The sequence below is a fragment of the Triturus cristatus genome, chromosome 1_2 (assembly GCF_964204655.1).
Source record: "Triturus cristatus chromosome 1_2, aTriCri1.1, whole genome shotgun sequence".
Classification (NCBI taxonomy): Eukaryota; Metazoa; Chordata; class Amphibia; order Caudata; family Salamandridae; genus Triturus; species Triturus cristatus.
Window position 1 is genome coordinate 897670068 of NC_140580.1, and position 24634 is coordinate 897694701.

The 24634-nt window shown below is 43.5% G+C and overlaps 1 pseudogene across 1 annotated transcript; it reads left to right on the forward strand.

The window, feature by feature from the left end:
• Positions 1-647: 647 nt before the first annotated feature.
• Positions 648-12696, forward strand: LOC146868256 (keratin, type I cytoskeletal 12-like; annotated as a pseudogene). The gene is made up of 8 exons (XR_014962845.1): positions 648-1324; positions 3538-3620; positions 5407-5563; positions 6750-6911; positions 6994-7119; positions 8103-8320; positions 10211-10337; positions 11892-12696. The product of XR_014962845.1 is annotated as a keratin, type I cytoskeletal 12-like (transcript).
• The last annotated feature ends 11938 nt before the right edge of the window (positions 12697-24634 follow it).

Here is a 24634-nt window from a genome sequence, read left to right on the forward strand (position 1 = left end):
ACCTGCCTTAGGCTGTCGATGTGACAACTCAGCATTGCTGGGACTGCTCCGATTTATTGTGGTCCCCGGCAATTTCTGCTAACATACTTTATGTTCCAGCTCTCAGAGAGGATTGACTAAGCACTGAAGGAGCGAGTATTTTGTGCGAGGGTATAGAGAACTCAAAAGGCGCTTCCTTCTGAGCTCTCTCTCTGATGCAACTCATAAGGAAGCAGCTTAAGTAACAAAGAAGATACTTTGTCAAGTTGCATTTAATTATAGAATTCTATGTTTGTGAGCAGTCCTGCTTTATGTCTGTGGCGTGTCTTGTTATTAGGTTATCAAAACCTGGTCACCCTGACCTGCCTGGTCGCGGAGACGGTTGGATGTCTGAAGAAAGCCGCGCAGGAGTACAGTGTCCTGAAAAGGATTCTGTGCCCGCGCTTCTCAGGTCCTGAAATTACATACAGCCCTGGGGCAGGGGCAGCAACACATGGAGAAGAAACAAGTATGATTAATAATTGTTATAATTGATCTTATAATGAGCAAGAGATAAGCTGGCAAATGCTGCATACTGATATGGGAAACAGCACTCAGTGAGCTGACACACCCTCTCCAATTTGTATATAGTGAGCAACCATTTAGCCAGCAATCAGTCACCACCTCTGCTGCCTTTCTTGAGCTGGTGCACCTGCGATAGTACAGCATGGCAAGTTTACACAGTTTTGGGGGCATACCCTCCCACAGTGTTTCTTCTCAGAAAACTGGTGGAAGACAGGGTGCTAGTCAGGGTAGCCATGCTGGGGGTTCTTTCGGGGGCTATGCGGGTGGCAGCTTTATTGGTGGTGTCGGAAGTAGCTTGGCTGGTGGTGCAGTAGGTAGCTTGCCCGCTCGCAGTGTTTCTTCTCAGAAAACTGGTGGTAGACAGGGTGCTAGTCAGGGTAGCCATGCTGGGGGTTCTTACGGGGGCTATGCGGGTGGCAGCTTTATTGGTGGTGCCGGAAGTAGCTTGGTTGGTGGTGCAGCAGGTAGCTTTGTTGGTGGTGGTGTTGTTGGCAGCGACCATGGGAGTCAGTGGAACCAGTGGGGCTAGGTTAGCCATGAGGACCAATGGAGCCATACTAGCCAAACACATAGTGAGGGCCTTCTCTCTGCCGGGGAGAAAGCAACCATGCAGAACCTCAACGACCGCCTGGCTGCCTACCTGGACAAGGTCAAGCAACTGGAGGATGCTAACGCCGAGCTTGAGCATAAAATCAAAGAGTGGTACGAGAGTCACCGATCAGCTCTTGTAGAAACAGACTACAGCAAATACTTCAAACAAATTGCAGATCTGCAAGCTAAGGTGAAGTATCATGTCCAGTTCAATTGATTCCTTGTCTTAAACAATGAACTACCGGTCAAAAGTAAATCCTTAATTTTCATTGTAGAACGTGAAGGTACTTCTTTCTCTTTTCCCTCTTTCAGTGTTTGCCTAATCTGAGTTCTTTCTTATGTCTCTCTATGTACTTCGCTTTCACACAGTTTTTTTCTATTACAAACCTAACCGCTTTATAAAAATTTAACGTAATATTAAATATTTTTCACAGAGACACTGACAGGTAAAAGAGGTTCAAACATAAACAGCTGTCTATAGCATGTGTAATTAGACCAATATTCTCTGCAACGTGTGTGCTCCATCATATCGGAAACCCCCCAAATATACCTGAGTTATTCTGTGTCGCCCCAAGTGTCTGTCCTGGAATTGTGTCCTAAACATTTTACTCACTAACGTTCTTCTCTTGATTGCAGGATAAAATCTGGTAATTATATCTGAGTTCTAGAAAAACACATAAAAAGCAAATCACAAAGTTTGAAAGCAAATGTTTAGAGATAAAGTTGTCAGTGATCGTCTGGTATTTTTAAATTTCTTCCTTTCTGAAGCACACGTCACTAAATCAATTGATACTAAATGCTCTTGCAAAGCATACACTAAAATCAATTAATACACACTCTTATGCAGCAAACAGCATACAACCTGAACAAAAGTTGTAGAGCAGGTGTCATGCAGTTAAAAAGGTAGACACTCATATCATGATAGAAAACTATGATAACAGAGATAAGTTAAGGGAGAAAACATTAATTTATTTTTCTGGCATGGGTAAATGGAAAAGGAGACTTTAAAACACAAGAAGCACACAACAACAAACCACAGTAGAAGATGCTAGAGTATGTTTCCAATCCCTGCTCTGACCCAGCACTGGCTCATAAGAAGCAACAAATCAGACAAAATAAACATTTTCCAATTCAGATTCCTAGCCATTTTCGAAACTTTTTTCTAGAATGCCCAGTTGAAAATCTTATTCTGTACAGTATGTTTTCTTCTCTGATCTTGTAGCACCTCGGTTTACCCAGAGGCCAAATCATACTGGAGTGCAGCTTCTTTCAACAGCCTCACTTACTGATACACAAAGCTTCAAGTAAAATGTTTTCCATCTAGAAACCTCCCATAATACAAAACATTTCCCCTTGACTCCAAACATGTCTAATGAGTGAGACCAAGATTAGCCCATCAAGGCAGAAAGCTGTTTCTCGCGGTTCCCTGCAGTTTCTGTGGAATTATAATCCCAGGTTTCACAACCTCCTTTATTCCCAACCCCGGGCTCCCAAGTAATAGTGTTCGGGAGAACTGCTCTTACAGCAGCTTCGTGCACTCGGATGTGGAATGTGGCACCGGAAACTGATCAAGTGACCCAGGAAGGAGTTTTCATCAAGTCCAGAGAGAGAGTCTGGTAATATTTACTTGCCTTTTGCAATCAGACTGCTTTTGTTTGCAGTAGCCTTTAAGAAGAAAATTAAATTTGTTTACACGTATTGTAATGTAACTACATAATGTATTTACTTTGAAATACAAAATTAATGTAAACTAATCTCAGCAGTTTTGATTCACAATCAGCTTGGAAAATCACGTTCGCATTTTTTTTAGGAAATCTTCGAACCAATTCCTTATGTTGCAGCTACTTTTCTTTCCCAGCTCACCAAGGAAGGCCCGGTGTCTACCGAACGTTTGAGCTGATTATAATGTGTTAAATTGGTAAATCACTCACAGGTGATGAGCAGCAGAGGAAGTTGTCAGAGTCTAAGGTTACAATATTCAACACAGAGCTCAAAGTACTCACTACAGAAGGCAGCAAATGTTTACAATGGCAGCAATGAAATCGGATTTTCTGAAAGAGAAGTAGAATGTAGAATTCAAGCGGAAGAGACTGCAGCCAAATGAAGTGAAGTTCTGTCTTTTAGCAATTATTACCAGCACTAAGACCAGGATGTGTCAAGCTGATAAAGTGTTGAGATGCAGTTTTTCATGTTTGTCTTTGAGTGTGGCATTCGGCACTTTAGGCAGTAGACTTACCCAGTAGCTCAGCACTCACAATAATGGAGGACACCACTTAGTGAACATAAAATGTAACGTTTTAATTGCCATTAACAATAACTGGCCCAACGTGCAGCCCATGTTAAATGTAATATTGTATTAACGAGTAGGCCTTAACTCTTCCTTATGCCATCTTGTGTTTGCAGATCCTGCAGGCCCAAGCGGCCAAAGCCAGCGTCGTCCTGCAGATCGATAATGCCAGGCTGGCGGCTGAGGACTTCAAACTCAAGTGAGTGAAACACAGTAGTGACGTGTCGCAAATGGTTCATATCATCACACTTCCAATTCAAATTCAGGCAGCCTGGAAGTCAAGAAACACTGATGCCTCCTAGCAGACCTAGGAGTCTTGTCCCCTATGGCAGATAACTCACTCACTGGCAGCCATGTTACAAGGGAGTTTTACAGGGGTTTTTACTTGTGGCTTCTCTTGTGCATTGAAGGCATAGATTCATGACTCGGGTAAGTCACCCACTTTACAGACAATGTTCTTAATAAAGTGAGCATTGTCAGGTGTAGCTGCTCGCTGTTGAATGGTAAAGGTCTGACATATAGAAGGAGAGCAGGTTAATGTAGAGAACTTGCCCCAGCAATGTGCCTCTTTCATAAACTGCTGGTGACACCACCAGAGCAGGAACTCATGGGAGCTCCCTTCCAAAATGTCCACTCCTTACACAAGGCATTTATGTCATCTTAGATGAACATACTTCCTTAAAGTGCAGCATGTGTAAGGGATTCGTTGCTAGAATATAGATAGGTAAGCAGCAGTTTTACATGAACTACACTTCAAAGAATGGGAGAAAATGGAGAGAACTCTATTAGGGGAGGAAGCAGACACAGTGCTGTTTGCACTGGGTCTACTGCACCTATATTTCCAGATTAAATAGATTGGATTGGTGCTGATACAATTTGGCGCAAGTGTTTTCAGTACCTGGCAAGCATAAAAACAATATTTTAAATGAATGACCAGTGTCAAAACAGCCATTCGTTTGTCAAAATGTTAGTGCAGATGCCAGGACAAATGCTCACCATAAGTAGTAAAATTAAGGTGGGCCTGTCAGCTGAGGAGTGGTGTGCCCACTCCTGACAGAGCATGACAGGTTTGGTCGGCACTCTTGGGCTGCCCAAACCAGGCATGCGCACTCTGTCCTTTCCCCATGCAGGCTGCAATGAATGCAGCCTAAATGGAGTAAATGGCCTCCACATAGGTGCCTGGCTGGGAGCCGTCTCAACCAATCACAACGCTTCCAATGCAGCATTGTGATTGGCTTAGGGGAGGGGAGGGAGGCTGCCTGCTTCCTGTTCCTGCCGGAGGCAGGAGAACAGGAGCCGAGAAAATAAGGGACCCGGTCGGCCGGCGGATCGGTACGCTTAAAAAATGTATTATTACATTTACCACCCTCCCCGCATGACCCCCTCCACCCCCACCCACGATTAATGCCGGCTGCAACTGCTGTCACTTCTGTAATCTATATAACCAAGTGTATCAGTAATTTGTTTATCCAAAATTATCCCAATATGATGAGTGATTTGCTCTGAAATGGTGAATGTCATCCAAAATTAGCATTTCCCTATGTCATTCTCAAATGCTGAGAGAATTTCCGGGAGAATGTCCTCATGGTTTCACCTGGCAAATGTATCCCTGGAAACACCTGAGGTAATTCCGTACATGAAATTACAGCATCCATCGTAATTCACTATTCAGCCAGTAACACTGGCCGCTCGCCGATTAGAGTCTAAGGCACCACTCAGAAGGAAGGTTTATAGAGTGTTCCTTGAAAAAGCCTTGGGATTTTCCAGCCCCAAAAAGACACTCAATGATTTTTCTGATCTCTTCCACTAAGACTCATACTATCTGTATTCTATTATAGCTGACACCATGTTTGGCTGGGGAGAGTAAGACTTGTTGCACCTCATGTATCTTCACCACTAGTGTGACTGTGATCAGACAACATCTAAACTAATAGATAGAACATGCTTTATCAAAGAGCCTGAGTCTTTCATTAACATGTTCCTAGGTATGAGAATGAGCTGATGCTTCGCCAGAGTGTGGAGACTGACACCAATGGACTGCGACGAGTCCTGGATGAGCTGACCCTGGCCAAATCTGACCTGGAGTCAGAGCTGGAGAGCCTGACTGAGGAGCTGGCAGCACTCAAGAAGAACCACGAAGAAGTAAGAGATAGCAATGTGTTTCAGAATGGTCTTGAAAGTGATGAATATGGGATAAACCCAAAATACCAATAATTTTCAGTACCAATCTTTTAGAGGCCAAGGAATGGCACCAAATGTTTACATATACTATAGGACATCATTGTCCAATGGTGGTGCAGTAGGGCTGAGTCCATGCCAGATTTACAGGATAGCCAATGACTATTTAGATTCACCAAATGCTAATTTGTGTTATGAGGATATGCTGCAAATCTGGCATGAGTCATAGAGTCTCTCTTAAACATTTTTATGGGACCCTCAACAGCAACGCTCGTTCAGTGGCATACCAGTAACTGATAGCATCATCAACTAGTCTGTCATCCACCAGGAGGAGGTGTCGCAAACACCAGAGACAGTGTGGAATCCATGGCATAGATACTGTGTTCTATAATTACCGCCTGTCCGAGCGAAAAATGAATTTATTAATGATAAGGCAGGGGTAAGGTTAAAAGAAAAAGAGATGTGGGTAGGAAAGAGCTAGATATTCCGCCCATCTATGTAAACATATGGTCAACATGTTTCAGCCTACTTGTGCCTGTCAAGATCCGTAAGAACCATAACGTTTGTTTCTTGGATCCCTTTAGTAGGACAGAAGGGACACCATCACCTGGTCATATGAGTCACAGTTATGTTCTTTCTATGGAGAAACATGATCATGCAATGTCCTCTCCTTCATTACTCATAGTTGGGTCCGCATAGGTGCGGGGGGGAGGGGAGAAGGCAGAAAGTTACGCTCAGTTGGCACTGGCTCTTCATGCGGATAACAGTCCCTCATGTCCTGCATGGTTTTTTAAGAGAGACATCTTGATGTAGCACTGTGTTTTCCCACTCCTTTTGATGTCTGTTGATACTCTGTTGGGAAGCTGAGTGGGATATCTTCTTCTCTTTGCTGCTCTCTCCCCCTACCGATATTTGTGATGGATGTTAGATCAGCATTAGAAACTCCTGTTGTAAAGTGTGATGATTATGCTAGCATGCTGAACATTACTTAATGGTCAAGTGATAAATAGTAAGTTCTTTCAAAATTAGTTCTACTAGCAAAACATTTTATTACATAACCCAATTTCTATTGTTGATCTTCTATTTTTTACATCTCTAGTATGCAAATTAGGTTAAAATTAAGGGTATTTGTCTTATTTTCTCTTTGTAGGAGATGAAGGGTCACCAAAGTGATAGTCAAGGAGACGTCAGCGTCGAGATGCATGCTGCTCCAGGCATAAACCTCCTCGGCCTCCTAACCAAGACAAGGGAGCAATATGAAAGAATGGCAGAGGAGAACCGCAGGCGGGCCGAAGAGGATTTCAACCAAAGGGTATGGACTCCTCTTCCCATTATGTTCATTGTCGAAACAAAACAGAGAAGACCCCATCAAATAACCCTCATTTGTCTTTCAGAGTGCTGAGCTGAAACAACAAATCTCAACAGGGGTGGAGCAGGTGCAATCAAGCAAGACTGAGGTGTCAGAACTGCGACGGTCCTTGCAATCGCTGGAGATAGAGCTGAAGGCACAACTGGCAATGGTGAGAGAAAATGTAGCCCTCAGAAGGCATCTCCACTATTATGAACCTGAAAGGTGTTGTGTAATAACATAAATCTATTGCCAGTTATGTAATCATATTAATGATTTATGCAACTGCACATTTCTTCTCTAAAAAGAAAATGTTCTGCCATCAATCTTGGAGGGTTCACTACTCATTTCCTACTCAGTACAATGACTAACTCCTGCCTTTGACAGAAGTACACCTACAGTCATTTACCGTATGGTACTGGGTTGGGGAAAATTCAGCAAATATTTACAAACTCTCAAGCTTCTGGGTGTTCTGCAATTTTCCAGGGAATCCTCGTCCTGGAATTCCTTCCCAGCCCGGGTATAAGTTTTACCCATGTGGAATATCGCATCGCAATAGTGTATCAATATACCTGGGGAAATTGATTTTCGAGTGCCAGTCCACTTTTTGTGAATTCCTTTAAATCATACCTTTTGCTATTTGTACACACACACACAACATTGTGATTTGTTCTCAGTGTGGTTAGAAAGATAGTGAATGTACGAACAGTCAGTCCATATTAATTCAAATCCTTGTCCTCCACTCTTAAGCACTTGTGGATCATTGTGGTCTATATCTTTCCAATTATTCCAGCTTCTTCTTGGATCTTTACCTATGCCTAGGTTAGTTTCCATTTCCCTTACTCTAGGGTTGGGTGAGAGTTGGAGCACTACCATTCGACAGTCCCAAAAACTGCACATTAAATGTCCATAAAGGGTCAAGAAACACAAGAACTCAACTCAAATTCACTGAACGGTCATCACTGAGCAACCAATAGACAATTCACTACACTATAAACAGCTTGAGCAAAAGGCAGAGTCTGAATGATATCCTTTGACCATGAAATCACCAGCAATGCGATGCAGGAACCAAAAAAACAACAATGTTTGTAGACGTGGTTGCTCAATAGGTCTGACCTCTAATTTCTAATCATGCCGTTTTTATTGATCAAACAGAAAAGTTCCCTGGAGATGGACTTAGCCGAGACAGAGGGAAACTATTGTTCTCAGCTGGCAGAGCTGCAAGCCAAGATCAGCATCGTAGAAGAGCAGCTGGTCGAACTCAGGGAGCAGACAGAGCACCAGAGTGATGAGTACAACCAACTCCTGGACATCAAGAGCCGGCTGGAGCAGGAGATTGAGACCTACAAGCATCTGCTCGAAGGCTCAGGAGGGTAAGAAGGCGGAAGCACGCTCCATTAATGAATTCCTTCACTTCCCTTAGCAAGGCACACTATATAGAAGGATCTTAGAGTAGGGAAGCATGTGTAGTGTCACAAGGCAGTCTGAATGAGGATACAGAGGATTCAGCTCTCTTGAAAAAGATTCCCTTCACTTTTCAAAATGTGGGCCCAATCCTTCTACACTGGTGCAGCTCTGCTGTGTGAACATCTGTATCGCTCTGTAGTGTGAGCAATAACATCTGCACAGCAGCAATTTTATAAAAAGTTGTGCACTAATGATGTTATCGTCTGTTCTAAAAAGCCTTTTTAGAGCAACGTTAGACATTGTTCTAGGGTGCTAAATTCAGCTATTGCTACTTAGTTTGAGATTTGTACTTGAGGTATACCCATAAGCATACATCTAAATACAAAGGTCCTCACCCAAGTGTATGCTGGGTAAAATGCAAAATTACATATGTAACGTAGAGGAATATCATGCAATATTCTGCTTGTCCCTTGTTTGCGCCTGGTTTCAATTGGCAAAGGGATTTCATGCAAAGTCAATTTGTGCTACTTTAGCAGATTCTGCTTTTTATGAAAACCTGTGGGTGCTTTGTGCTGTTCCCACTCTGTTACATTCCCTCTGCATAGATAACGGAGGAGTTGGTAGACTGCAATGCAAAGCAATTTTGGAGTCTTCTGTTGTCCTCTTCTGACACAAAATACTTTTTGTGCATAAAGGTTAATGGTTGCTGCTGTTTGCTCCATTTTAAACAAAGCTGCGCCATACTGGCTCCAGTGCTAACTGTTAGTAAATCTATATCAGAGATTATAAAAACCACTGTCTCATCTTTTATATTTGCTGGGCGAACGGCTTAAATCATCAATATGGTTGTGTTCATGGTTACGCATGACAACATGTTTTTTTCTGTTGAATGGAATGGGGTAAGCCAGGTGAAAATCCAAACCAGGCCACAGTTGTTTCAGTCGCCCCTAGTTCCCAGAATATGGGCAAGGAGTAATGGCTGGATTTATAGTTTGGCAGATGGGCGCTCCGTCACTGCGTAATGGACATCCTGTCCGTCTCTTTACAAGTGCCATAGGACATAATGCACTCTTAATAAGGGGGATGAAATATCAGTCATATTTGTGATGGAGTAAACAATCCTTCAAACCCTAAATCAAGTGATAAATCTTTATTAGACGGCTTGGATGAATGAATAAATGAATGACAATTTCTAGAGCAGGAACATCTACCTAAAGGGAGCCTTGGCACTGAAAAAGGATTCCAGCCTAAGCAAGAGTTGTCTCCTAGTCAAGAATATGGAAGTGGAAAGAGCCAGGATTTAAGTTGTTTCCTCAGAAGACTGTGATAGGGTTTTCCCTAATCTGCAGAGGGAGGGAGCTCCACATCTTAGCTGACAGATAAGGGAAAGTTATTCCACCTTGTCTAGATCGTTTGATTCTGGTATTGTGAGACGATGGAGTGAGGAGGAGTGAAGAAGGCTCAGCGGTTGATGGTGAATGAGCTTTTTTAGATATGGCTTGGCCCTACATCTGCTAAGCTTTTGTGTATTAGGCAGACTGCCTTAAGCCATATCTAGAAAAGCTCATTCACCATCAACCGCTGGGCTATGGGGATTTTAACGTTTTTCTAAGGAAGTATTCAATTGCATTATATTTGTACACATATAAAAGATGCATACTTTGAGAAGTTATATAAAGGTCTTTTAATGTCATGGAAGAGTTAAATTGTTGTGCACATGTCACTGGAGATGTTTGCCATTACTCCCTGTGATGAAGTGTGTCATTCCTTCTGTCCTCAAGAGATGCACTGTTCAAGTGCCACTCTAAAAGGCTCTTTACTCAGGACAATATCATTCATTGTGTTTCTTGAAACAGGTCCTCACAGGTCTCGCAAACTAAACCTCAGTCAGACTCTAGCTCTACAGGATACAGTTATGGAGGGCGCAGCAGTTACAGCGGCAGCAGCGGGTATGACAGAGGCTCTGGCACCGTTCTTCCAAAGGTAAATGTTCCTTGTGATACCCAATGCATGCACACTTGTACCCCACTCTCACAATAATCAGGCTCTGACATCACCACTTGCATCTCACTCATTCTCTAACATGAGAGTCACAGCGCTGGGTTAGATTCAGCATGTGGAGACTATCTTAGAGCATGTGACTTAGATTCAGGCTCAGACTGGAGCTTTGTAATGCTGATCCTGCATTCTGTCAGTAAGTTCTTTCTCACATATTAACACGTCTAGGTTTTCAATAGGACAAGGTAAGGCAACAACCTTAAGCACATCACTTTCGGGTGGTACCAAATTACTGGAAAAAACCCACAATTAAACTGTTTTCTCTGTAGTTTGCTGGTCTCAACTACACTACTTTAACTACTGTCCAGGATTCCAGATATGAACAAATAATATTTATCACTGAATTAGACTTATGTTAAACTTTATAATGCTGTGTAGATGTAGTGAGCACGTTTTTCCAAACCTACTTTAACGGACAGTGGCTAGCACTTTCCTACTTCTTACTGAGGCCCTAAGCACTCTCCAGATGGTCGACCCGACCAATGGTGTGGTATTTGAATCAGAGAAAGATGCAGGACTGCTCAGCTCTTTCTGTATCGGATACTGTTCCAGGGTCTGAAAGTCTGGAAAGGGAATAAGCTTCTACAGGTGGGGGGTTTGTTGGGAGGCCACCCTGGTGTGACAGGGTTCATACCACAGGTGACATTGCCTAATCAAAAGGGAAATTCTACACAAAGTATAGCAAAGTGTGTTAGAGGCCAGAAAAAGGCACTCTTAAGCTCCAAGTAAAACACCATAGCCCTCATTCTGAGTCAGGCAGAGAAACTCTACAACCTTAACTTGCTGAACTCTCTTCTAAAGTTAGTACTTGGGTCAACATACCTACCTCTTTTTTAACCTGTATCATGTGTGTCACTCCAGTAACGTGGTATACAAAGAGTGATGAATGGGATGCTTGAATTAATCTCAGCCACCGGTAATTACTCGGGCCACATCCCAATCCATTGTTATTTTGCACACTATGCCACCTCAATTTAGACCCAGTCATATGCAAATCAATCTTGATCCTGCTCCAGTAGGAACAGTGAGGCCTGTACTGCTAGGCCAGGTCCTCCCTGAGCCAGAACGCAAGCAACCCAGGATTGTATACTCCCTCTCTGATAAGGGCTCATCAGCGAGATATAGATTAGTTCCAATGGCATAGTGTCCATGGGACCGACATCTGGGCTCTATTCTCATATGAAAAAATCTACTTGAAATGCAAACACGAGAAACGTTCTATACGATTCAGTGCCCGGTAGGAAAAATAGCACAACACTTTAGTAAATTTTGGGAACTTCACATAGCTCAAAAGTTGGCAATTTCACTGTTGTCATTTACATTTCACCTAGGGCTAACTCACTGGTAGCAGGGCTTAGTCACCTTAACTTACTGGTAGCAAGCCCTACTATATGGCTGATTCAACCACCCATGTTGCATTACACTATGGTGACTGCATTTTAGATATATCTGCAACTTGCTTCATATTTTGTTTTTCAGAGCCAGCCAGGACAACACAGGTCATAACGATTACAGAGGACTTAGTTGATGGCAAACCGGTCAGTGCGAAAAGACAGGTACATGACCATCAATGAATGTTGAGTAGGAGTTAAAGGTTGCAGACCCAGCCAATGGAACATGCGAGGAAAGGATTCCAGATAATGGAGAATGGCAGAAATACTATACGCTTTTTGGACTGCTTTGCACTTCATCCATATGCTTACAGTAGATCCCATGTGTACTACCCTCTCAATAAAAGAGCCTTTTCCAATTTGCAACTTGAAAAAGAGCATCCCAGTGCAGAGCTGGTGACATCACAATTTCTGAGCAGCTGCCACAACAAAGTTCATGGATGTAACTAAATTTCACAGTGAATCATACATAGTTAATGTTAAATGTATTATCAATAGAAACCATAGGGACCAGGAGCGGTCCATGCGGGTAAGAGCGGTGAGTTGGTGGGGCCAGGTTGGGGAAGGATTCGACAGACAACCACGAGGGAAAATTAAATAGATAATTAATTTTCCCTCTGCAGCGTCTGTCGAAATCCGCACCCCTGCTAACCGACCCCACCCCTCCTACCTGCACAGGCCATGGCTGACAGAGATAATAATGCATTAATTTCACCTGAAGATATTGTAAGAGAGGATACAAGAAAGAAACTTCAATCTGGAAACATTTGATGTGTGGTTCCTTTTCAATTCACAATTAAGCATTTATTTTTTAGGTTGTGCGGACAGTCTTCTTTTTACATCTGCTTGCTTTGTTGTTCAATTCAATAAACTTTCTCTTTGATGCAAGGTAATACACGTCTTTTCATTTATTTGTGTTGCTGCAACTAACTTCTCTCCAGGTTTCAGAGATTTTTTGCTTCAGAACTTCTTTGCCACTGAACAAAGTTGCATTTACAGCAAAGCTCAACTCCGAGGCAGAAGGAGCTATAAGGACAAAAAATGATTTGAGGGTTAAATAAATGGATGGATGATTGGGATACATTTATAGGGCAGACAATATATATTGTGTCCTTTTGTGCTGATCTGCATTATAATCTACAAGCCAGAAAGTATAAGTGTTCATTAAGTTAACAATTAATTTAGAAAGAGAGATTTGATTATAGAAGGGAATCTGAGATAGTGGGGTCTCCTGGCTAATATCCCTGGAAAGGCATTACAGTATCTGGGACCTACATAAGAGAAAGTCCCTCTTTCTCTATCCCTGGGACTCAACGATGAACAGTAAAAAACATTTTCAATGAGAGCGCAGTTGTCTGGTGTGGAATTCAGGGTGAAGTTTGGGAATAATATATGCAGGTTTGCTTAAAAAATTTACATCAGAAATAGGATTTTGAAATTAAGATTGTCCTCCACATTGTGGTAACTGTTCCTCAGAAGGAAGAAGGACTCAGAGGCCAATTAGGTCGCTGAAATGAGATAAAGAAGGACAAAGTCTCTAAAGGAAGTGTTCATTATCAGTGCTAAGTGGGGAACCTCTCCTTTTGATATTAGTGCCCTCACACACACTTGCGAGTGTCATGCTTCATCATCGGGCGTTGCTCCTCGTGGGGGCGGCGCTGCAGTCCCCCACGGGCCCGAGAGAGGGCTCTTTGTCGGAGATCTTTTGTGGAGACGCAGTTGTGCATGCGGGTGTGTGGGCCTAAAAAAGGGGGGAGTGTGGTGTCTTAAAATTACCCACCGGTGCCATGGGGATAATTTTATTCGTTGGTCCGGGGGTCAGATAAAAAAATCTGTACAGGGGCAAGGGGCAAACCTCTATTAATAGATGGCATAAAGGACGGGGTATTACTCCCCTGCTCCTATTGCCCGTGTGTGAAGGAGTGTGTGCTGGTCAACATGTTTCGTGCCGTCGTTGGGTCCCTAGTGGATCCCCTCACGCTTCGTCAGGACCAAAAATGTGACAAATAAAGAAATTGAAAGGAAAAGAGTAGGACACTCTTTGTTCCTAAAATACCTCTTATTCAGGTGAGATTATGCGCATTACGCTATGGGGGACACTGTTCACGTGTCCCAGCCTAGTACCTGTGGGGATGAAAGAGAGACAAAAGACAAGGAACAAACATATAGAGACTCAAAAAATGCTCGACGTTCACAAGGCATCTGAAAGAAGTACCTTTTGAGGCTGATAAGTGCATGCTGGTTGATGGAACGTTCAACCTAAATGATTAGAGACATTAGCATGCGCTCGGATGTGCAGGTGCTATTAGCCATATAACTCCATGAGATTATAGGTGAACATTGGTCAAACAAACAAAAGTGTATACTAGTCTTAAAAGGTGCAATTCGAGAAAAGGGCCACCCGAGTGATGTGCTCACACAGCGCGGATATGATGGTAGATGATGCGTGTGGAATAATCCGTATTGCAGCAGTGGATAAACCAAGTAATGGCATTTCTGATTATAGTACGTTGGTTTTGTAGTGGAACAACAAGGTAAATTCATGCACAGTGGTCGGGAGGTTGAAAAGAAATAAACAGAGTAAAAGTTTACCCCTAGCGAGAAGGAGAAGTGCCCCCTCGTAAGTCCTAACGGCGGTGAGGGGTAATCACCGCGGACAAAGACAATAGTAGGTAAAGGTTTTTCCAATGGCATACCTTTTGTCAGATGTCTCTCATGATAAAGCAGCGGAGTAATACTCACGTCGTTGACCCCTCGTTCAAGCCTATTTACCTGCCCAGCCGTATACGGGACTCCGGAGTAGTGGAGGTGGAGTAGCTCCGGTATTTGTGCCGGTGAAAGGCGGAAGTGTTTGGGAACGGAGAGAGGCGTGTCTCCCCGGGGAGCGGGGCATTACCTGGAAGTTTGCACGTCGGCAGAAGCTGGTCGCCATATTGGAGTGGGAACCACTATTAAAGAATGTGCTAGGCACTGGCACACTCTTATGAACTCTCGTAGAGAAATAGAAAAATAAAAAAATATGTATTGGATATTGTGAGTCTGTAATACCAAGGGAAAAGGTGGTTGTAGCGCTGAACCCCTGAAAAAAGAACATGTTGGAGGAGAGAAAAAGGCGAGCGCTGTTGGATGTGTACTATGTTTGAATCTATCCTGTATTAGCTACACGTGAATAAAGAATTCAGTTCCTTAATGGTTGCCTGGATCGGCGATACGGTGCTATTGAGATAGTATGGAGTGACATGCAGGACGATTGTGTCTGTAGTAGTGTAGTCAGATTACTCACGGTAAGTGCAGGCTAACACTGCCTGTAGGTGTAACTTGCATAGATTCGCCAGGAAGGATATGACAGAAAAAAGGTGCCATTCTGTCTGTGTGATGGAAATGTACGTAAGGACGCAGAGGGTGGCGACTCTGAGTTTTATTCACTCAAACATATAGCGGAGTTGAGAGCTGCAGTTTGATTGAATATACCCCGTATTGGCTACAAGCCAATTAAAAATTAAATTCCTTTATGGCTGCCTGGATAGGTGGCACAGGGCTGTTTGAGTAGGATGTGTTGGCAAGTGGGTTGATCGTGGTCATAGGAGCATAGACAAATTACTCAAGGTGCGTGCAGCCGTACACAGCCTATAGGTGTGACTGGAAGTGGTATGCCAGGTAAATGGTGATATAGAAAGGTCTTTTTGTCTCTGTAATGGAGAAGGACGCGAGGACGCAAAGGGTGGCGACTCCCAATTTTATTCACTAAGACAGGGGGCGATGTAGAAAGGTGCCAATATAATGAATGCCTTCTGTTTGTGAAACGATTGGTTCATGTATATTTATGAACTGGGAGGGGCAGCGGTAAGGTGGATAGGAATAGATCCATTATTGCCTGATTAGGAGGACCTAGATGACTAATTCAGACCACGGTATATCGTCGTTGAGCCCACGTGTGTTGCTCTTTAGACGGAAGACCCAGCGTTGTTCTTGTCTGAAAAGGGAAGTCGCAGTCCAATTAATATTGGATTCTATGATGGTCCATTTGAGATTATTGGTGGTATGGTTCATTTCAAGGAAGTGGTTCTGTAGTTTTGTGTTGGTCTTTTTACATCATACTGTGCTTTTGTGTTCCCCGTGCCTATTTTGATGGGTTTAGTTGTCATGCTCACGTATCTCTTATTGCATGGGCATGTGATTAAATACACACAGTTTTTGGTGTTGCAGTTTGTATGGCGCTTTTGTACCCAGGGTCTCATTAATCCTAGATCTAAACTCTTGGATGGGACTGTTAGTGGACAAATGGAGCGTGAGACGCAAGGGTAGTGTTCTACGATAGGTGGTAGGGACCATAGTGTGGGTTGAGTGCTAACGATGTGTTTAGGTCATATATGCGCAAGTAAGTCCTTGAAATTCTGGGTCCTTTTAAAGGCAAAGAGGGGGGCTGGTCCCAGTTCGAATGACCCTGTTGATAAAATACCCCAATGTTTCTTGATGGTTTTCTGAATCCTGTTGGAGTTAGGTGTGAACATTGTCACACAAGTGAGGACATTGTTCTCTTGTTTCTCTTTTACCTCCAACATAGCTTCTCTGTGGTTGTTCCTCGCTCGTTTTTGTGATCTGCTTATGGTTTTTGGTGGGTAGTGACGTTCCTTGAGGTTATGTGATCGAATGGCAGATTGTTTTTCATATTCGCAAATGGTATTGCAATTTCGACGTAGTCGAAGGAACTGACTGACTGGGACATTATCCCTTAGTGCTTTCGGATGATGGCTCTGATATAGCAGGAGACTATTTCTATCCGTAGGCTTCCGATAGTTAGTTGTAAGTAGTGTGCCATTGCGTAAAGTTATCCAGAGATCCAGGAACGCAATGCTCTCTTCTGAACTGGTACCGGTGAACTTGAGGAAGGGGTCCAGTGTGTTAAGCCATGCGAAAAAGGTACTGCATAGGTCCACATTCCTTGTCCACATTAAGAGGACATCGTCGATGTAACGGTGCCATGCCATGATATTTTCTTTGTAGGGATTGTTGTCACCCAGGATAAACTTGTCCTCAAAGTTAGCCATGTACATGCAGGCCAGTCTCGGCGCGAAGGTGCTCCCCATGCTGGTACCCTGTATTTGGTGGTAAAGCTGTTTTTTAAAAGCAAAAAAGTTTTCTTTTAGGGCCAGAGCAGCACATGGGTGTTTTTTTCGATCCATGGGTCTTGCTCCCGCCGCATGTTTTCCTTGACCTCAAGGGTGTCATCTTGAGGTATATTAGTATAAAGTGCTTCTACATCCAATGTGGCCAGGAGGGTGATAGAGCCAGGGTCATCATAGTGTTCAATCATGTTCAACACCTCTGTGGTGTCCCTCAGAGAGGTCGGTGTCTTGGTGACAATCGGACGTAAGAAGAAGTTGCAGAATTTACTGAGTGGTTCAAGAAGGGAATCGATACCTGACACTATTGGGCGTCCAGGCGGTGAGTTGGTTCCTTTATGGATCTTCGGTAGAGTGTAATAGTAGGGAGTTCTGGGATTATTGTTACACAGAAACTCTGCCTCATGGGTTGTAATCCAATCCTCGCTTACGGCTTCATTGACTAAGCTTCTGATCTTTGAAGGAAGTCTTGGTGTAGGGTCCTCCTCTATAGGGCAATAGTATCTGGAGTCCGTAAGTTGTCGGTGGCATTCTGCTTCATATGTGCCAATGTCCTGGATGACGGTGGCACCGCCTTTATCGGCTGGTTTGATGATAATGGAGGTGTCATTAGTGATGTTCTGCAGGATGCGTCTCTCTGCTTTCGTCAGGTTGCCTAAATGGCGTCGATGTGGTAGGTTGGTGACATCCTTCAAAACGGCTTGCTCAAAAGTGGTACTGGACCTAGTTTTTCCTAACCCACTCCCAGTCCCCCCCTCTCCTAGTTTCATTTGATTGAGTATGGCAGCAAGCCGTGGGACCACTATCTCTATCTTTCCTCCCTCTTTTTTGAACTAGGGCCCCCTTGTTTTCTCCTCTCTCTCACCCGGGGCCACCACACCACCATTTGCAGCTACCACCTTCTCCCCTCCCCGAGGGAGGCATCCACCCACTGACCATGGACAATCCCGGGCTTAGTTTTGATGATGACAGAGTGGCAGAGATCCTTAGGGCACCATCACTACTAGACACCGATGGTAACGCAGCATCAGGAAGCCGCAATGATGACTGGAAGTCCTTACTAGCCTTAAGGAAAGTCCTTACTAGCCTTAAGGAAACAGCAGATTAAAACAGCGCTACACGGCACAATAATGACTGAATACCTTCGAGCTAATATAGCTCCTAATGGCCTTTTGGTGACACTGACACCCCAGATCTTCCTGGAGGATCTCACTTTTAGAAGAGAATGGTCCAAGACTGCATCGAAGTGCACAAGAGATTGGCTTGTCCTCATAATCAACACCGCCAAACGCCTCTCTGATGAACTTTTCATACAGATCACAATAGCAGAATATGGTTTAAAGACAGGGATCTCGATCACATCCTACAAAACACGCCTCGCAGAAATCAACGAGGAAATGTCCGAGTACAGAGACTTCCTCACTAAGCAGAAAGTTACTAAACTTCAAAAAGATGTCAAGAGATTCTCCCAAGAAAAAGTATATCCATATACTAAAGAAGATTATATCTTCCAAACCAACGAGATGTCTTCAGAAGAAATGAACAGTAACAGCTCTAGAAGGACCAGCTCCATGAGCAGCGATTCCAGCTATGAAAGCAACAATTACACAACACCGACGAAAGGAGCATGGAGGCAACCTCCACAACCACCGTTGTTCCCGAATTTTGCTCCACACCCTTACCAACAACAACCATTTCCGGGTCCTTGAGTAGGAAACCCACCCTTATGGAGCACACCCAAGGGCTATTCCCCACAGATGCAACCATTTCACCAGTTTCCGAACCCCCCTTTTCACAACAGAGGAAGGGGCAGAGGAAGAGGCAGAACGAAAAGCGGCTCAAGGAACGTGCACTGGCAGGAACCAGAACAGATGATCCTGAGGAGCAACACAACAGGAATGAGACCTTAGTGTTGAATCTTTCATCCAGACCTCTATCTCAGGAGGAATCCAGTCTCTTGGAGAAGGGACTGGGTTTCGTGTTAACACCAGGAGAGGATACCTTCAGATACCTTCAGACTCCACCAAGAACTACATCTCTTCTTCAGGAAGATTAGACTCAAGGCCTTCTTCTATGACCAACCAGAGGTCCCTGCCTCGGGCACTGTACTTTGGAACAAATCCAAGTTTACACCCACGGCAGCTATGACCCCCAATGAGGTGCTCACTTTTGAGCAAGCCGTTTTGAAAGATGTCACCAACCTACCACATCGACGCCCTTTCAACAACCTGACGAAAGCAGAGAGATGTATCCTGCAGAACATCACTAATGACACCTCCATTATCATCAAACCAGCCATAAAAGGCGGTGCCACCATCATCCAGGACATTGGCACATATGAAGCAGAATGCCACTGACAACTTACAGACTCCAGATACTATCGTAGAGGAGGACCCTACACCAAGACTTACTTCAAAGATCAGAAGCTTAGTCAAGGAAGCCGTAAGCGAGGATTGGATTACAACCCATGAGGCAGAGTTTCTGTGTAACAACAATCCCAGAACTCCCTATTATTACACTCTACCGAAGATCCATAAAGGAACCAACCCACCGCCTGGACGCCCAATAGTGTCAGGTATCGACTCCCTTCTTGAACCGATTGTCACCAAGACACCGTCCTATCTGAGGGACACCACAGAGGTGTTGAACATGATTGAACACTATGATGACCCTGGCTCTATCACCCTCCTGGCCACATTGGATGTAGAAGCCTTTTTATACTAATATACCTCAAGATGCCACCCTTGAGGTCATGGAAAACATGCTGCGGGAGCAAGACCAATGGATCTACAAAACACCCATCTCCTTCATCTGCGAATGTGCTGCTCTGGCCATAAAAGATAACTTTTTTGCTTTTAAAAAACAGCTTTACCACCAAATACAAGGTACCAGCATGGGGAGCACCTTTCGCGCCGAGCCTGGCCTGCAGGTACATGGCTAACTTTGAGGACAAGTTTATCCTGGGTGACAACAATCCCTACAAAGAAAATATCATGACATGGCGCCGTTACATAGACGATGTTCTCTTAATCTGGACAGGGAATGTTGACTTATGCAGTAAATTTTTGGCATGGCTTAACACACTCGATCCCTTCCTCAAGTTCACCGGTACCAGTTCAGAAGAGAGCATTGCGTTCCTGGATCTCTGGATAACTTTACGCAATGGCACACTACTTACAACTAACTATCGGAAGCCTATGGATAGAAAGAGTCTCCTGCTATACCAGAGCCATCATCCAAAAGCACTAAGGGATAATGTCCCAGTCGGTCAGTTCCTTCGACTACGTCGAAATTGCAATACCATTTGCGAATATGAAAAACAATCTGCCATTTGATCACGTAACCTCAAGGAACGTCACTACCCACCAAAAACCATAAGCGGAGCACAAAAATGAGCGAGGAACCACCACAGAGAAGCTCTGTTGGAAGTAAAAGAGAAAAAAGAGAACAATGTCCTCACTTGTGTGACAACGTTCACACCTAACTCCAACAGGATTCCGAAACCATCAAGAAACATTGGGGTATTTTATCAACAGGGTCATTCGAACCGGGACCAGCCCCCCTCTTGCCTTCGAAAGGACCCAGAATTTCAAGGACTTACTTGGGCATACAAGACCTAAACACATCGTTAGCACTCAGCCCACACTATGGTCCCTACCACCTATCGTAGGACACTTCCCTTGCGGCTCATGCTCCATTTGCCCACTAACAGTCCCATCCAAGAGTTTAGATCTAGGATTAATGAGACCCTGGGTGCAAAAGCGCCACACAAACTGCAACACCAAAAACTGTGTGTATTTAACCACATGCCCATGCAATAAGAAATACTTGGGCATGACAACTAGACCCATCAAAATACGCATGGGGGAACACAAAAGCATAGTACGATGTAAAAAGACCAACACGAAACTACAGGACCACTTCCTTGAACTGAGCCTACAACCCGCAGGAGCTAACAAACAGTCTCTCTATTATGCCATCAAGAGACATTGACGAGGACACACATGACAATGTGAGACCTATTGTCTCCACATTCCCCATTCTTAGATAAGCAGATACCCACAATATAATTCTGGCATTATTATGGCCTAGTTGTAATACTAACATAAGTTGTTTCATTATTCAATGTTTTTACATTAAGGAATTAATTATAACCCATAAGGAGACAGTCCCGACATATTTTCACAAAGTGATCACTTCGAGAATAGATCGGCCTCTTCATTGATCTAAAATAAACACACACCTTTTCACAGTAAGTGACTAAGGAATGTCAGGGCATAGTCTCTTTACCATGCCCATCACCGGCCCAGGCTACAAAACATGCTCAGCTACCGGTTTGCGTCAACGGGGCACAGCAGACAGAGCGAGCACAAGTCGTGACCAAGACTCTTCGAGGTATGTCCATTAAAATGGGAGGCCGGCACGCACTTGCACGCGCCTCTATCAAATATGTAATTACTCTTTCCCTCTCTGTTGACAGCTAGAGAGCAGTCAACTCCGCTCTCCCCTGAGGAAGCAAGGTATTTGCCTGATAATGGGGGCACGCAGTGTACGCTGCTTATTTAGCGGGTCTACACATTGGGCTTCAGTAGTATTCTGACACACTAACTAAGATCTCTCTGGATGGCCCAGGAGCCTATGTCTCAACACGCTCACTTTTAATGTCAGTTTTTACTGAGTCGCATACACTCTGACACAAGCGCCGCTTCCCAGCAACGTAAAATTTGAGAGGAGAAAATTGTCATAAAAAAAGCAGGAGAGCCATAGAAACAAGAACATAAGTTCATAGGGTGCAAATCCCACAAGTGATGCACGAAACGATAACAGAAATATCGAGTCTTTTGCTTGTAAATTTTGTAGATCCTTTTATTCTTTATTCTTTACATACAACAGCCAACGCGTTTCACCCATACAGGCTTCTTCAGGGCAAATACTGGTCCGCCCAATCCGCGAACTATGGTCCCTTTGGTGTGAGATCAAATAAGAACAGCACTTTCTCTGAAGGTTTGGAATCTACTGCAGAGTCTGTAAAATACGTTTAGTCCTTATATAAAAGTCCTTGATCTCTGTCCTATTCCAGGAACAGACTGTCTTGAGTATCACGCGCTCAATCGCCGGCCTCTATTCACGGCCATCTGGTGCAAACGTCTCACTTCACAAAATCTTCACGGCAGTCATGGGGGCACGCATCATATGCTGCTTATTTAGCGGGTTTACACATTGGGCTTCAGTAGTATTCTGACACACAAACTAAGATCTCTCTGGACGGCCCAGGAGCCTATGCCTCAACACGCTCACTTTTTTTTAGTTCAAAATCGTAATTTATTAAAGAAATAGAGGTGGATACAAATAATACACATTACTAATCAAAGGAAAAGCATACATCGTGTACAAATTCCGGGGACAATACGAGAATAAAAATAAGACATTTTAAATACAGAGCAGTAGGCCAATCATGGAGAAACACAGTGCATATAAAAATAAAAGGTGAAGAAGAGTAACACTAGAAGTCAAGGGGGTTTAAGTACTTCTTGTTGGGAAGGGGTTGGTAAAGAGTGTTTAAATGCACATTTATCAAAAAAGGTTGTAACAGGCGTCCATAACTGAATTAGTTTCATGGCCATTTGTAAAGGAAACAGGAGAAATGTGTCCAATCTGTGATTGTGGCATACATCGTACCACCAAGCTTTATAAGAAATTTTCGTGAAGTCTGTCCAATTCCGTGTGATCTGCTGGAAGGCAACTGCTATTAACAAATCAACGACTCTGACATCAATTTCATAGTTATCCCAGATTGGGGAAAGGCTACCTAGAAAAATGTTTTGTACGCAAAATGGGGCACCAGTGCCAAAAATTAAATTGATTTGAGACCAAACCTGTTTCCAAAACCTGTCTACAAATGAACATGTGAAAAGCATGTGAAACAGGTCAGCATTGGGAGAGGAACAGGACCAACAGTTATCCTGTACATCAGAAAAACTTTTGTTTAAAATGTGAGGAGACAATAGTAGCCTATTGTATGTAAAAAACAAAGTTTGTGTTAAACTAGCTGTTCTGGAGGTTTTACGTATCTTAATCCAAATCTTATTCCATGTTGATGGGGACCAGACCGTACTGAAATCTCTTTCCCAGGCGACTTCAATCTTAGAATTAGGCCTGGGCATAACCTTGGGTTGGAGTAGAGTATATAGGGTAGAGGCCTTAGGTTTGGTATGCAGAAGAATAGATAGAGCAGTAGGTGTGTCAGTGACACGAGAAGTACTAGCGGTCCAGACAAGCCGAGTGTGTGCGTCAAGTACCGTACGCCGGAGAACGTGGTACTTAGAAATCCAGGCGGCATGCAAATTGTAAGTCTGTTGAAGCAACGGAAAAGGAATAAATTCATTGTTCGAGAATAATTGATGAACCCAAATCAAACCTTGTCCCCTCCAGGACTTCCGGTAAAAAGGTTTGTCGTTTATCAATAGAGCCGTATTATGCCAAATAGTGGATGACATCAAGGACTCAAGAGCATCAGGGGCTATCGGAAAAGAAGGAGCGAGAAGATTAGAGGTAAATTTAAATATAGGAGAAGACAGTGTTTGGGGTTTGCGGGAGAAAGAGAGACATTCTTGAAATGAAAAGGGGGACAAAAACGAACTTTCAACTGAAACCCATAATGGGCAATGAGCTGTTGAATCCAGCAACCAATATGAGGCTTGCCGCAGTAGAAAAGCTCTGTGATAAACAGGGAAGTTAGGAAAGTTGACCCCACCCTCAGCTTTAGGGCATACTAACCTAGAGAGAGACATCCGAGCTCTTTTTGAATTCCATAGGAAGGACGATAATAACGAATTACCACCAGGAAAGGTAGAGGTGATGCCATTTCGTAGTCAGATCTGAGAGTTTTTTAATACAAGTATTCAAACATAAAGTAACCGTGTCTTTTATCGTGGGCTTAAAACACAATCCCAGGTATTTAATATGAGAAGATTTACATGTAAAATTTGTTGAGTCAAAATCAACTTTGAAAGTAAATTTGGTTAACGGTAGGATTTCACACTTATCACTATTCAGTTTATATCCAGAAACCTTTGAAAAGGATTGAACTTCCTTGAGAAAGGCAGGAACTGATTCGTTAGGGTTGGAGATAAAAAGCAGAATATCGTCTGCATACGCTGCTAATTTGACATCCGTGGTCGTGGTCTGAAATCCATGTATTTGTGTGTTTTGACGAATCCGAGATAGGAAAGGCTCCAAAGCCAAATTGAAAAGGAAAGGAGAGAGAGGGCAACCCTGACGTACACCTCTACCAAGGTCAAAAAAGGGTGAGATGAGACCATTAGCACAGACCGCAGCGCGGGGGCTAGTATACAAGAGCAAAATCAGGGCTATAAACTTAGGGCCAAAGCCAAACCATCGAAGGGCATAGAATAAATATGGCCATTCAACTCTATCAAAGGCTTTCTCTGCGTCGAGTGCTATAGCAGCGAGGGAATGTTGTAAGTGCGGAACCTTTGATAGAATATCAAAAAACAGCCTTGTATTGTCACTAATGACCCGCCCTTTCACAAAACCAGATTGCTCCCTACCTAGAATACTTGGTAAAATAGGGTCTAAACGTAATGCCAATGCCTTTGAAAAAATCGTATAATCTATATTTACCAATGAAATGGGCCTATAGTTCTTACAATATTGCAGATCCTTGCCGTCTTTAGGAATTAAACAT